The sequence below is a fragment of the Thermobia domestica genome, chromosome 3 (assembly GCF_964235325.1).
Source record: "Thermobia domestica chromosome 3, izTheDome1.hap1.1, whole genome shotgun sequence".
Classification (NCBI taxonomy): domain Eukaryota; kingdom Metazoa; phylum Arthropoda; class Insecta; order Zygentoma; family Lepismatidae; genus Thermobia; species Thermobia domestica.
Window position 1 is genome coordinate 233406129 of NC_137456.1, and position 14692 is coordinate 233420820.

General features: G+C 33.8%; 1 protein-coding gene across 1 annotated transcript in view; it reads right to left on the minus strand.

The window, feature by feature from the left end:
• LOC145680977 (liprin-alpha-2-like) overlaps positions 1 to 14692 on the minus strand; it is a 339480-nt gene that overhangs the window by 108809 nt on the left and 215979 nt on the right. The gene's annotated exons all lie outside the window — the stretch shown is intronic.

A 14692-nucleotide genomic window follows, 5' to 3' on the forward strand; every position in this document is an offset into this window, starting at 1 on the left:
TAGACGAGAAAGTTTAAGTTTACAGTTTATTCAATATTTCCAGAAGTTCTAGACTAATATCCAATACTTGAAAAATAAAGGACGAAGTTGATGGCATGTTAGAATCGACCACAAAGAAAAAAAAAAAAAATCAGAGTATTACATATTCGTAGAAGATTTTGACTTTCACAGTTCTCCCATGCTGATCATTCGTTCAGGCTACTTCAGTCCTTTTTACTTCCTTCATAGAGCCAACTTAAGTTAGTATTAACTTTCAATGAGTTTAATTGATAACTACCATTAATTATAATAAATCACACATATATGTCAAAATAATGGATGCACTTAATACTAAACCTACATTTCACTCACACACACATTCATACAGGACAATGTATACTTCGGGTTGTATTTGGTTGAATTAAACTAACCTAACTACATTGCTATAGACATTTATTACATTTCAATAGAAGAAGATTTAGTTTAACATAACAAAAAATTTAATACATGAAAAGAATGTTTCATAAACATGCACAGAAATTCGCTACTTGCAACAAGATCAAATAACACATTTCCCTTTTTATATATATATTAAAAGTTGAATTACATGAAAAAGAATTAAACCAAAGACGAAACAAGAAAAAAGAAGAAAAAAAAAACTTCAAGGGTCAAGATATATTTAAAATTCAGTGCAATGAATACATATCGTTGCAGGCAGAAGAGAAAAAATAATTGGTTAATCATTCAAAAAAAAAAAAAACTTTAGTAATATTTTATTGAGTCTTTGTCTCAATAGGAGACATATCGACAGTTTTATGAGTCTTCGTTTTTACGTCGATAATAGCTCCTTTTTTTTTTTTTTCTTAACTCTCTTTACGCACTGTGGTTTGTGTCCATGAGAGTATTCAATTGGTTTTGTTTTAACTATAGACAACTAATTGCTTCATATCACATATATGTTTATATTTTTTATTTTGTCACTCGACACACTTGATCTAAAATTTCAAAGTTTGTTAATATTAGAGAAAAAATTATCAAATCCAGTCACAGATATTGGGAACATATTTCCATATTCCGGTATTCATATTAACTTATTAAACAGATTTCAGTTCGTTGAATTTAAGATCACTAATTTTTTTCCTAATATAGATCTTATAGTCAAAAGATTCTAAATATTGAATAGTTTGGTTTCCGATCGTAGGGGAAGGATTTGTTTCATGGTTCACTAATGGAAAGATTCGTTGGTGGGGCACACTGTTTCGTAGGTTATTAATTTCACTTTGATCTTGCGAATAAATTTGGATGAGGATTAGGGTTATTTTACTTATCTTACGACCTGCTACTCGTTTTACTTACATGCGGTATTTAACATTATATTCAACTTTAATAGTTACAAACATCAGTAACCACTCAACAAAATGTAATTTATTACAATATACGCGGTAACACTATATGTCACAAATAGTTGGTAAAGGTCGGGTGTCAAAAACCTATGGCAACCTAAACAAAACCAGGGTAAATACCGAGCCCATTACATACATACTCATATATATATATATTCATATTATTCAATACAATAAATTTCACTTTAATATCCATCGTAGTATTTTGTCGACGTTTAAATTCTACATAACCGTTCATATTCGACAAATATTCATATTTTATAAATATTTATATTTATTTGGCTCAAAGACAAAACAAAACCCTGACTATCAACATTCACTTTTTTCCTTCATAAGGTTGCAACATTGTATTTCATATGAATAAACCCGATAATCAATAATCATTTTTCAATTTACTAAAGATCCGCGTAGATATATAAAAAATAGTTGACATAAGAGGTGGAAATGCAACAAAATGAGCAGGCACGTAACTTTTACAACTATGTAAGCACATATATAGATGTATATAAAAAAAAATCAATGTTATTGGAAACTAGTGGGCCCAGACTACTAATACATACACACTATATGACCAATCAATAGAAATAAAAACCAGAAATCAGTTGTCAATGGATATAATTTGTATGATCCATGAATAACGAATGTTTCTAGGAATCCGAAAGCATAGTGTACCTTCCCGTCAATTTCTCCAGTGGTGGATTGAATATCGCGAAAATGGTCCCGAGTTGTGCTGCAATACCTCCACGAAATTGCATCCCTCGATGTCTCAGTTAGTACATACGATCGAAATAAGTGAAATGAAATATTGTATGTTTTATGAGTTTCAGAAACCGGGGGGGGGGGCAAGGTTGAAAAATTTGAAAAAAAAAAAAATCTCTAAGTAATGAAGACAGAGAGAGAGATAGAAAAGAAGGAAGACGAAGAAATAGTGGCGCCAAAGACTTAAGTGGGAAATAACTAACGCTACAAAGACAGAAGTCGAATTTCACTCTCAACAAATCCTTAGCCAAAATATTCTTAACATGCCAAAAGGGTGGTCTACTCAAATACGTAGACTCAAGGAACGCCCTGCTGCCAAGGATGCAAGTTCTGTGTCCATCAGATCCCAATCCCACAAGAGTTTGGTTGTAAGATTGAAATCCGATCCCCGTATCCGGCCCAAACCAGCAGGTTCCCGGAAATCGTCCGGAAGGTTAGAGAAGGCGCTAATTTAGAATTTCAAGAAAAAAAAAAATCATCCGACCTCTTGGAAACTAGAAGATTCCAGAATAGGGATGAAATTAGAGTAATAGCTAAGGTATCCCTAATTAGTAATTCGCCAAAATTAAAAAAAAATTAAATAAATAAACTGAATTTTGGATCGGTGATTTCAATTACCGAAACATCACCGATGGCTACCCAGCGCAGACATGCCACCGTCTGGGACGTCGTTAATTTCCCTCATCTAATTAAACTAAGAAAAGACATGAAAAATACTTAAGGGGACTAGGGGTCGACGTCCGGGTACGCTAATGACATGAATATTAATTTAGTAGCAGTTGATTTAATCGGATAGTCCGAACTGAGTTATATGAACACTGCACAATAACTAAATAAGGTAAGCGACAAAAAAAAAAATCTCGGAGAGGCAATGAATGCTAAAGGTACAAATGACCGAAACCTGTACTTTTCGATGATCACAGGATATAGCAGTTGGTTTTCTTAATTATCATTTCTGTCAACCTTTAGAAGTAATTCCCACATGATGCTACTCTATCTATTGAAAGGCTTAAGATCTGGGGCTGTTGTTAGGAGGTACATAAATGCAAAGTAACACACAATTCCCAACTATAATTTACTATCCAAGTAGCAAACTCGGTTGGATGAATGCACTGGTGTGGAAGTCAAAACGCGAGAGATTTTTTTTTTCTTCGTAAACATATTCATATTTTCACTATATAAAATTCACTAGGCCTATCCATTTAAATATAGGGGTCATCATTTCATTCATATTATATATCATATTATTAACATATCATTACATTCATTCATTATCTACTAATTTTCGCACGAAGTAATATTTTATAAACACCCTATTTCGTACATTTTACACGCAGGCCATACACATATTTACATTACGCAGTAATAAATATATATATATATAACTATCACAATCTATCACGCTCAAACCACCACACGATCACATTCATCGAACCACGTACTCTTTATTTCGAAGCACCCAAATTGTATTTACCTTGCAGGTTTAAAAAAAAAATCATACATGTATTTACGGAAAGTTAAATTGTCAACGATTAATCTATTTCTGATTTGTTGATAAAACTGAAGCAACAATGGAATTTTCTACAGCCACGGGAAAAGAGAATTTAATCCTACATTTTTAAACGAACAGTAACAGCATATGGACTTTACTCCTATTAAGAAAATAGGTGTTCTTTATTTCAGCGGATTATTCATTAACTACTGGACCTAGCAAGCTGAAATTTTCAGTACAGTAAGATCTCATGCTATTTTATACGAAGGTATACTCATCCGAACCGAAAACCATGTCCACGGGAAGTAATTTGAGAATAACTGTCCAAAATCAAACAATCTAAATCACTAAGTCATGCGATGTCGTACTGTCAACAAACAATTGACTACCGAAAACTGACGCTATAGCGCTGTAGTGGAGGCATAATTTACCGTGTACTGAAATGTATACTTGTACTCATTAATCAGAAATTTAATATTTACTCTGGTTTATTTATGTTAGAAAAATGGTACTAAATTAAAGCATATTTATACACTGTCCAAATCGAAAATTCACACACTCACACAAAACTACTAACTACATACACCACTGTTAGTACTATACATAAAGACAACTAACTAAACTAAACATGCACCATTTAGTTACATGCATGTTGACGAAAATAACTTAACACATTAGATTTAAAATACATTACTCCCTCGTCGATATATACAGTCGGCTCTATTTAATTTAAAGGGGGTCAAAAATGAGAAAAGTAACACTAGGTCCAATTGACCTGACCAATTGTTTACATAATGATTGCCAAAAATTGATGCCCTGGGGGCACCTTAACGAGGTTTATGGAGGGACCCTTCCCCTGAAAGGGGAAAAGGCCCTAAAACGAACAATAACTAACCCATTCCCCCGCTAGAACTGGTTCAATTCAGAAAAGGGGATAGGAGCCCTTTTAAGCTAACTTAAGCTGCCATTATGATTATTCACTTTACAACCATCAGACCTACGTACATGCGATTACTGAATAAATAATAAAAAGTCACTTCTACTTAACAGACGAACAACATGCACTAACAGGTCGTAATTTCCCTAATCCCTACTTGAGTTTGAAATAAAAAAAAAAAAGTAAAGTCACTCTTTCACTGTTGTCTATTCTCGATAGGCAGCAAACATGGCTTCCTAGTAAACAGAACTGGAATTTGTTATTTCACTGAATTGTTTCTTTACGGAAAATGTAGCTTTTTTCACTGTTTTGGGGGCTCCTACACAGCCTTCAGTGTTCAATTATGAAATTAAATCATATTTTTACCTGAATTCTATTAAAATCCTAGTTCTTTTAACGCAGATAGGTAGGCGAAAATATAAGCTGCGTCTCGTAAGGTGTCTTCTATTATTCTAATAACATTGCGCCGAAAAAGCCAGAGGTAGGAGAATTCCTCCAATCAGAAAGAAAACTTTAGCCGCGGAAATTACAAAGCGAATGGAAATTTGGTAAATCCAGATATAACCGGATCTGAAAGTGACTATGGACTACTGAGAGGGGGTGAGGGAAAAATTAGGTACCTGACTAAATTCTACATTGGTCTGAAATTAAGAAAATTTATATCCAATGACAGAACTATGTTTCGGTATGACGTCAGAATGGTAAACCTGGAAACTTTTCAACTTATATATCAGAAAATGGGATTTACACTTAATCAAAATGTAAATAAATATATTATACAGTGGGAATATGGTTACTAACGAAACCTTTGGGTTCATTATATTTAATTCGAAGTAGAGAGAGTAAATAAATTGTGTAGCTAAACCGCAATTGAATAAAAAAAAAAATTACTAGGTACAGGGTGTGTAAAAAAAAATTGCCATTACTTTCAACTGTAATGGTATATTACATATATATATATATATATATATATATATATATATATATATATATATATATATATATACATGGTGATCAGAAAAATGGAAACACCTGTAGTTGCCAACACGTCAGATGTATGGGTTGACAGTGGTGTCGGTGGCAGTGTGGTGGCAGTGTTCAGGTGTTTCCATTTTTCTGATCACCATCTGTACATATATATTTGAAATTCCACTCAAAATCTGTTAACCTATAACAAAAACAGCTTGTAACTTCAAAAAAATTCTAACGTCCCATACATTACCATGCACAAGATATATATAGATACCGTTAAAGTCCCCGTTATCCCTGAAGATGTTAACGGATTAACTCCATTAACGAACTCGGCCGAGATAATCGTTCTGATGTCTATTGCAAAACAACAGAGTTAAACAATTAACTTTTGTTCAAGAGTTACTTTGTGAAGTAGCGGACGGACGAGCGTACTAACACTACAATCTTATAAGACCCGTTGGCGTGATCCCAAAACTCAACTCGTACCTAGCAACGCCACCTGCGGATGCAGAATCAGAACTTACGTACCCTGAATTTGTCTTAATTTTACTTTCTACAAAGAAGGTTTCCTTCTGAAACACCCTTTCGTTTCTGCTATCTAATCGTCTTTCTCTTGAGAAACTAAAAAGCCGGAAGAAAATCCAGAGCACCCATTCACCTTCCAATCGCAATTTCTTCCGCCCATCAGATCACGGACGAAGAAATTGGCCAGAGCAGCTCGATCAGTTTTCTTCTTCCAGTACGCAGTGGAAGACTTTGGCAAGCATTAAAACATGCTAAGCTAATTCGGAAGGCTTTTCTCTCTTAAATATCAAATTAGGCATTTTTCTTGGTAACTGCTATTATTGGAACGATTCCAATTCGTTACGTACAGTGGATGAGCTCGAGGTAACAAGCATAGTATAAGATTTGTTTAAAAAAAAAAAACAAAAAAAAAACGCACATGTTACCCTTGTAAATTATGATATTAAAAGATTTAAAACTTAATGCATAGATTGATTAATAGATACATATACAGAGGAACATCTAAATAAAAGAAACGAGTGGAACATATTTATTTGTCCCTAAATGAGAAGTGTCCGTTTCGAAGGGGGTTCCACAAATTAAAATTACAGCTCATCCAGTAATTGTGTCCAGTATACAGAAATAACATACCGATCACGATTCTGGTATTTAGACTTCCAACAAACTTATATGCTATGAATAAATATCGGAAGTCTTACAGAACGGCTATGTTCGTCCGTCTGTCTGTTGACAGGCATCAGAATTAAAACTGTACGATATACGCTTTTGCAATAGATTGAGCGTCCCAAGAATAAATTCTACTCCCTCCGTTAACCTGTTATTCAAATCGGAAGTGATTGAACTTATCCATTTCCGGTTTCAACGTTTTTCACAGTAAAACAAAAACTGTGATAGACAGCGGAAAGCGATTTCTTACAATCGATTTAATGTCTCGAGGAAACGTATCGTCACCATTCCAAATATTTCGCAAAAGCGGATGAGGTTGAAATTTACTACTACACATCAGAGTTGGCAAAAACCATGGTTTTTATTGAAAAAACCAAAAAAGCAGTTTTTTTTTTGCTTAAACCCTTTTTTTTTTTTTTTTTTTGTTTAAACCACGTTTCTTTGGTTTAAATAATTTGCTCTATGTATTTATATCACATATGCACAGAAATAAGTTTGTTTCGCCTTGGTGTTATTATACAACAATAGGGTTACGCTGAAAGGGGTTACATAATGTTAAAGCGAAATTCAAACCGCTTCTCGGTTTACATCCGAGAGAAATTTTCCTCTATTCAAACTTGAAACCAGGATTAACTGGCGATACATCTGCCACTCACTCACGATTCAGCGTCTCAAAAAAATATACCATCACCATACGCAACACATTATCAAAACCGGAAGTGGTTGGAATTTACTAGCACTTCAGGTTTCAATACTTATTTTCATAGAGCAAAAACTTTCTGAAACAGATTCAGCGCCCCAGGAATGGGTCCTGAAACCGGAAGTGGTGAAAATCTACGTTTATTCGATTGCAGCAGATTATGTAATGAATAGTCAGTTACAAGCAGATTTTTGATAAGGATTCAGTACCAAGAATATTTCATGTTTCGTATGTTTCATCTCTGATTTTCTTCTTTTTATTGCAACCAGAAGTAACAGTCAAGTGCCACTTACGGTTTTAATAGTAATCCCCATTAGCCTCCCCTCAAGACCCCGAAATACTCATAGTAAAGTAAAGAAAGAATGGCGTAAGATTTGGGAATGCTACAATTCATTCCCACTTCCGTTCCTACGAGCTAGCTTCTAAACTCCACATTCCTTTATAAATTAACATATTCGTTATTAACAATATTTGTTACTAATTCGTTTCCCCACAACACGAAACTCAATGTTCAGCAACACGATGGTATGATGAAAATATTAGAATTAAGCTTAAAAAATTCAAAAGTCCCGTTCAACTTTTAGCATCTTACCTCTTATTTCCGCAAAAATTTTGCATGGTAATGTACCTACACTTTCTCATCTGCAATTTATTTTAAATATGTTTTACTTGATTTTGCTTACTTTTTTATTCATGAGAAGCTGATAAGTTGAAGTGATACACGAATGTACACATAAGAGTTTGAAAATAATTAGCGAGTTTATAATTTGAATAAATAGGTTTACAATTTGAATAGGCTACAGGTACTTCTTTTTAATTATCCTTTCCGACATAAGGGATGTCAAATAATATTCACGAACTGCCAAAATTATCGCCTTTGTTTTCAATGAAAGTTGTCCTGGATATAACACAAAACATTTATTAATTTTACCTTAGAAAAATCAGTTTGAAAAAGATCTCATAAAAATAAAACGCAGTTCTATTCGTGGAAAATACTGAAAAAAGCTACTTTCATTCGTTGTTCTCTGTCTCCATAAATATATTATTTCACCAATATATTATTAAAATAAATAAGTACTTTACATATTCCACTATATTCATTTAGAACTTTACACATGAAATACATTACAAATCATTAATAACTACAAGGCAGAATTCTAATCGATACCACAGCGACTCGACTACATACATAACTTCAGCGGAACAACAATGATAATAGAGCCATCTCTGGAGACAAAATGCAATCGTTTCATCACAACCACACTACCTCTATCTCGTAAGTGAAAAACACACTACCGAATAGGATACTTCTCTAGCTTGCATATTTTAACAGTTTCTAATGCACATTTTAACTTTTGCCCCATAAAATCCACCATGTCTTAGGGTGTTCAGCTGAATGATGGAAATTCAGAATTCAAGCATCAACTTTCATTACATGATACTTCTGTTTCTTTTGTGCACTTTTTTTTTTAAAAAATTTCCACAAGTTATGTATGGAAGACTATTTCTTAATCCCACAGAGTGGCAGATGTGTTGATTTGATTCGTGGAATATACAGAAAGAGCGATTATGTACAGTTTTCAACAACAACAGAAATGCACGGTTAAGTAGTGTTTCAGGAACTGGACAAACACAGAAAGAAAGTGAAAATGAAATGGAATCCAAGTTTAACGTTCCGTGATTATGCATTTTAGGCTAAGGGAGACGGATGATTAAAGCAAGTGAATGATGATGTAATAATTGGTGGAATGAAAATATGGGAGGAAACGTGAATACTCTGAGGAAACTCTCGGACATGTTGTCCAACATAAACGTACTTGTCCGGGGATCGAACCAGGAATCGCCGCTCTACCACTGAGGCATCGTGCCTCCCAACAAAGAAAAACAAGAAAAGGAGAACGAACAGCAACCATTCTCACTTGTAAATTGAATACTGAACTAAAAAAAAAAAAAATCATCAAAACTCTGCGTGCAATGAAACTGATATATCGTTTTGAATTACTATGCTAATGAATATACCTATTTAACAGTTTCAATCTTTTTATCCATTCCAAGAACATCTATTTTATTCCTCTTGCTTACAATGAAATGCTTTAGTTGAGAATATTAGGTTACAGACACCAGACAGACACCAGATCATAATTCACATTGGCGATACTACAGTAAATTATGAGTTCCTTGAAACGCATTCTACGTAACAAACTTTAAAAAAATAAATAAGTAAAACTTGGCCCTTACAAAGATTTAACTCAACATTGTGATGATTGTGCCAGTTGTGTCTGGTTTTACTCACATCTTAGCGTATTTCAGCCATATCTCCACAATATGTCAGAGGCAGGAGTCGTCGGTCTCCAATCATGAATAGGAATGTCCACATAGCTCGAAACTTAACACGGCAATTGTCAGGAGCATTTAAAATGACTGCCATGAAAGTACGCAGGAAAAGCAAATTGAAGTTTTCCTATTTTTGTGTGTTATTTGTGCAAATTGTGAAATTATTTTGTTTGTTTTTCATTGTTAAATAATCAAACATTAGCGTCCTGTAAAAGTTTGCTTCAGTAAGTATGCTGTACTTTCTGTAGGAAACCTTCGTCCATTGTAATGAACACATGGAGTCAACCGTAATTTTTTTGGCAGTTGCTAAAGCTTAACCTTCCGTTCATAATGTTTATATTTCTTAGATGTATTTACTGAAGGTTTTGTAAACAACAACATATTCATATTTATTATATGAATAGAATTAGAGCAACGAAATAATTTATATTTGAGATAGATTATGTCCTTCATTTATTTTTTCTCTTTCTTTTGTAGTAACTTTGGATCTTGAGAAGGATGTAAATATTATTTTAGATTAATTGGCGACACGAAGTATTTCTGATTTATATCGAGACCATTTATTAAGTTTAAGAAATAAAAGTTCAAAAAATATTCTATACAGTGTTTTTTTGAGAAAATATTTGCGTGGGAGCAATGAGAGATTTGCAGAGCCCACCATCAATGAAGTCTTGGTGGCAGAACCTATCAGTACTTGTATCAATTTGGCTAATTGATTCTAAAACACGACAAAAAAAAAAAAAAAAAAAAAACATTTTAGGGATCAGCAGCCCTCCATCCCCATTCTCATCATACTAAAGCATTGAGTGTGCACAACTGAAACGTGTGTGTTTCATATGGATCTTTATTTCTTGTCTCCTCACAATTTCGGTTCTGTGCATAAAAAAGGGGGGCTGGTATCAAAAGGAGTGCTCTTACTTATTCTAAGGAGGGTAAGTAAAAAAAATCAACATAATAAAGTTACTATCATTAGAAAAGTTCGCACCTATATGTTAAGTAGCCGACTGAAACAGAGGGTGGCACCACAAGTTTTAAAGATGTCATTATACAAAAGTTAATTTTTCCTCCAGACTCGTTGCATGTAACATACAACACGATGTAGGAAAAAAAATGTACCTACGAATGCTAATCAGCGCCAAGTCGACAGCGATAGAAAATTACAAAGATAATGATTAAAGAAAACTTCGTGTTTCTTCAAACTAATTGCATTACAGCTTCTCTTCTGCTGTATCTTGTGTCCAAGGTCTTCCTGTAATTCTAATGGAAGTAGCTTTTATTTATTTTTACTATGTTTACTTATGTTGTGATAGATATTTATCGGCAATTTTATCAGTATGGCCTATTACATTTCAGGTGCTGAAACAGTCACAAATGGACAGAATATGGATATTATGAAGAGGATTTCGTAAGTGACGAAGAAATAGCAGCAGTAGCTGGTGCATCCGAAATGACAATTAACAAACTAACTGAATTAAAATGTTCTAAAATATATATATAGTATGTTTTTATTGACAAGAAGCCATTCTTTCCTCTAGATTTGAATAATCCACCAGATGACTGAGATTCAGTTCAATTATCAGTGAAAATTATCTATCTATTAAAATGCTACAGTACCAATTAAGAGCGACCGAGCTCTAACCTATAATCTTAGCTTTCAAACCTTCGATTTACGGTTATTTGTGATTTCACGTTTATAACAAAGACAAATATTTTTAAAAGAGTGTACTTTAAATAAATTACTTAAATATTTTTCACAAAGTTTATCCTTTCAAATTATTGTTCAAAGGCCTTTGCCTTTAATAAGCCTTCTCCGAAATAAATGCAAATGAATTGTGCTGCCATCTTTGGAGCTCTTTTAAACTACGTTTATATGTTTATGGCCAATCGAAATCTCGGAAACTACAGGCACTAGAAAGACGACGTTTTCACTAATTGATTGCGAATTTCATGTAGATTGTCCAGTTCTAATTGAATATTTAAAAAACATGGGCACTATTTCTTTATTACATTTTTACGGGTACATTGGAAGTGTTGAAATTAAAAAAAAAAACTAAAGCATCACATCCTAAGCGTTATACATTCCAACACCACACTGTTGTATGTAGGGGTTGTATATGTCTCAGGCGTTTGTTTCATGGGCAAATAATAATGGAAAAGGAAGGGTAACCCTTTCTCCAGTTTAAGATGAACTTTTTTTGTGGGGGAGTGTTCTGCCCAATGAACACTATATATAACTGGCATTATAATTAATTGTGTATGTGACGTATTTGCTTATTACATACTGCATGCAAGAAGAAAGAAAACACTGGTCATACATGAATTAGAAACTCCAACCGGAAGCAGGCTCAAATCCTGCAAACGGTGCGAGATACTGAGAAAAAATAATCGAAAGAAGTCTCCCCTTTATGATACCCCTTGGCTTCTTTTTTAATCAATACGTCTTTCACTTGTGTCTGTAAAGGGACATGTACAGATGTTGTAAGGAATGATAAAGAAATTTATGCTCATACGCGAATGATGCGCTGTGTAGAGAGCGCAGGTTCAGCTAGTCCTACTGGTTATTTTACACATAAAAGCGGTTAGCGTATAGGCCTTTGGCGTGGGAGACCCGGGTTCGCTTCCCGGCTGCTGATAGTCACATGGGAGCTCATGTGATTTGGATTCCACGTTAATCAGTAGGTCCCATTTCATATAGCCTCGCTGCTAAAAGGGACGTTAAACTCAACATCCAGTCCATACTATTTTCCACAATACATTCTTGTGTAAGTAATATGGTTGAAATTAACGAAATATATTCCCTACAGTGAGATAAGTCATTCAAATCCACAAATAAAGGAGAAGTAATTTGTTTTTTGACGGGGTTTCATTCGCTGAAATATCCAAATTTCTCGTGATTGAACTAATTATCTTTCAGAATTAGAAGGAAGGAAAGAAGTATCTCGGTGAAAAATTATGAGAGACGCTAATATTCACATTTTTTGCTAAAAACGCTTTGTATACCCGTGTTTTGTTGAACAATATTCCTTCGAAAACTTCCATAAGTAAGAATTAATAGCCCTTGAGTCCGTTTGTCCATTACGTTGGACATACTGTAAATTATAAATAATAAATGTCGGTAACTTTCTTGATCCTTCGTGTTATTTGGATCCTTTTAACTTCCTTGCAAAAAAATATTTTTTTAAAACGTAAAAACAAACCAGGTCTGAAAAGGTTAAGTCAATAATTATTATTACTTCGAATTTTATTTTTGTTTTCTGCCATCCATTTACTGAAACTTTGACATTCACTAATAGAGCGTAGTTGTACGTATTTCGATCTCGAAACCGCATTCTAAACGTGTTTATAACCCACGATAAATCGAAGATCTTACACCATACTACCCGTATCCTGCTCCTGAATCCACTATCTCTTCATTTCTTAAAAATTAATAGCTACTCACTCGGAAGATAACACTAAAACGAATTCAGAAAATAAGCAGCAGAGCATTAATAAAACCATACACATTTTCTTCTAGTTCCAAATTCGATTCTGGGTTGCAACATCTGGGCTCTATAGCACACTAATACCAAGTATATTCCCTTTCCTGAGATACTGCAATTTTTGTTTCAAGTTCCAAAAAATTGCAATTTCGATTCCTTGCTAAGTAAAGAAAGCAAGCAGCAGTATATATTTCTATATAGTATATTAAAGAATTCACATTTACTTATGGTCTAATTATCCAAATGTTCTCAAAAATACGCATGTAACCTCCTTCGAAGGTATGTGATAATACCGCAAAAAGTCCAAGGAATTGGATCAAAAACTAAGTAAATTGCAATCGAAAACTGAAATGACTCATTTTGACTCATTCCGTCCTTCTAGTGTTGAGCCAACTTCGAGAAAGACGCAATTTTGAATTTCAACATTTCAGAAAAGAAATCATCGATGAAAGTCTTACAAAAACTTAAGTCTCGATATGTTCACTGCTGTGACCTGTAGGATTCTGCATATATGAAAACGAATACCCCAAGACCACATTTTCTTTTTTGTTTCTTTTCTTTTTTTTTTTTTTTTTTTTGCTGGAAACAACTTCGTACTTGTGGGTTTTCTAGAGGTTCTCCCGTTTTCTGTTACGTTCCCATTCCATGAACTCTTTTATTTATTTACCAAAGTTTCAGATACAGCAAGGCAGCCATTTAACACTGAAACTAAATAACATAGAATATAAAATTAACAATAGCAAGTGTAAACAAAAAGCTATATAAAGGTCCATAAGTGTAGCAATAACAAATTGAAATAAAAACTAAGATTCTGTAAGTGTAGCAATAATTTCCCGTCGAAATATATTCTCAGATTTAAAAATATCCACGTCAGAAGAAATGGAGTTTTATTCATATTCATTCACTCCATTAATCACCCGTTTCCTTTAGCTTAAAAGGGCATAAACACAGAGCGTTAACTTGAACATTCCAGTGTTTCATTTCGCACGTTAGAAGTCATGAAACGTGTAAATCTGCTAAAATACGGATTCTGTTTTCTACCTGCAAGACTTTCTTCAGCCCTATTATTTCTCGAAACTCCTTATGAAAATTTACTAGCATTAACAATACAAAAAATAAATTATTATTATTAATTATTTCAGATACCTAAAAAATGCAAGGTTACCTCATTCACAAAATTTCAATTTCACTTAATTTCAAGTATTAAGTTTAGCTCATCCACTGGCTCTGATCTGAGTCTTGGAACGTATCCAAATGGGAGGAAAATGACTATGTAGAAAACTGAGGACTAGGGGAATGCCCTTAAGTGAATTCGGGATCTCTTAATTGCAAAGGGAGAACGACTTTATTTTGAACATTTTAAGATCTTTTTCCTATGAGTGTAAATGGTTCAGATTTCAAATTAAACTATATATCCACGTCTCATATACATGCCTTCAGTGTGGG